A 1,223-nucleotide genomic window follows, 5' to 3' on the forward strand; every position below is an offset into this window, starting at 1 on the left:
CGTACATGAAAAGGCAAAAAGAAAGCAATGTGAAAGCGAGAAGCAAAGAGGCATGCAAACAACAATTTAAGTCAAGCAAAAATGTCAGAAACAGCGAGCAAGTGTCCTGAAAAGCGAAAGAATAAAGATGTAAGAGAGTAAAAAGGCGGAAAGGGGTCAGTTCATATAAAGATTGTTTGAAGGAGACAAGATGCCTGAAAGTGTCGAAACGGCGGCTGAGTAATAGTAGAAATTACAGCAGCGATTGCTGTACCTGATGTAATTTCACAAACCGAAGCTTTGCATCAGAGATGGAGAGATGCTGTAACGCGAGTGCAGTACAGCGCAGTAACTACATGTACTTATCGCGCTACTAATAGTTTCCCGTAAATGCGTACGTTCATCAGGCGTCAATCACTTGTACGGGAAACTACTGTAGTGTGATAAGTACATGTGGTTTAAACATTTAGTAATAAATAAATATATATTAATTTGCGCATTCAATCCAACTTAACTTCGATATGCTGGTAAGAACGCCTTAGACTGCGGTAATCAACCTGAGAAATCATCTTGTATAGGCATTAGGTGCTTTGAAAAGCACAGATTACATCGGTAGCCGAAATTTCATCAGAACCGGTTGGTTGTACATTCGTCAGAACCAGCGGATGGGACTGTTGTAAACTGTGCATCATCAGCAACAGGCACCTAGGCCTCGAATATCAGAACAAAAGTCAATCAAACACATTTAGTTTAACACTGACTAAACAGTCAGTGATGTCGTAAAAAAGCTGGCGGGATGTGTATAAATTAGCTGTCAGCGACGGAAGCAGTTTTCGTAACGAATATTAATTTGCACATCCAACTTAACTTGGATATATTGTTAAGAATGCAATAGATTGCGGCAATCGTCCTGAGAAATAAATCTCGTATAGACGTTGGGTGCTAAAAAAGCATACATAATATCGGTTGACAAAATTTCGTCTGTACCGGCCGGCGGGATTGTTATATCGTATGATTTCTGCATAAATCGTTTGTTGCTGATAATGCACTTCCAACACACCTCGCCAGCTTTCCATGCCTTAGGACAAGTCAGACGGAACTTTTTGTGCTGCTTGGCAGCGGTTTGTGAGTGGGCGTTGTACCGGTGGAAAAAATGTATTCGGACCTTAGTGAGTATGAGCTGTCCTCAGCGGAGGAGGAGCTCGTTAAGGCGGTAAATAGAATGGATGAGCATTTGGAAAGCC

Source organism: Octopus bimaculoides, chromosome 6 (assembly GCF_001194135.2).
Source record: "Octopus bimaculoides isolate UCB-OBI-ISO-001 chromosome 6, ASM119413v2, whole genome shotgun sequence".
In the NCBI taxonomy this organism is placed as follows: domain Eukaryota; kingdom Metazoa; phylum Mollusca; class Cephalopoda; order Octopoda; family Octopodidae; genus Octopus; species Octopus bimaculoides.